Source organism: Octopus bimaculoides, chromosome 17 (genome assembly GCF_001194135.2).
Source record: "Octopus bimaculoides isolate UCB-OBI-ISO-001 chromosome 17, ASM119413v2, whole genome shotgun sequence".
Classification (NCBI taxonomy): domain Eukaryota; kingdom Metazoa; phylum Mollusca; class Cephalopoda; order Octopoda; family Octopodidae; genus Octopus; species Octopus bimaculoides.
This window is the reverse complement of record NC_068997.1, coordinates 131923-132449: the sequence shown is the minus strand read 5'-3', so window position 1 is coordinate 132449 and position 527 is coordinate 131923.

The following is a 527-nucleotide window of genomic DNA, read 5'->3' as shown; positions in this document are numbered from 1 at the left end:
TGTATAAATGTTTGTATGTATGAATATATGTATGTATATATGTATGTATGTATGTATGTATGTATTTATGTACGTACGTATGTATGTATGTATGTATGTATGTATGTATGTATGTATGTATGTGTGTATGTATGTATTTATGTACGTACGTATGTATGTATGTATGTATGTATGTATGTATGTATGCATTGCACGCGCGCGCAGTCGCGTGCTTTACTGTTGTTGTTCGGGTGGTGATCAAGTTGAATAATGAATATCGAAATTATTGTGTCCATCCCATCTTCAAGGTGTGCGGAGGACAGCATTATGTAATATGCGCTCTCCTTATTTTCAGAGAGAGAGCTGAGCGATGTTTTGGAGGACATTTGACTGCTATTTAACTGGTTGCACTACCACTCAGCAGCACCCTTGTTGGTTGTTGTTCTTCTTGTTGTTAGTTAGCTTCCCGGTCATCGATTATATTTATGAAGTTCCGCCTTTGTTTTGAATTGTCGTGTGTGTATGTGTGTGTGTGTGTGTGTGTGTGT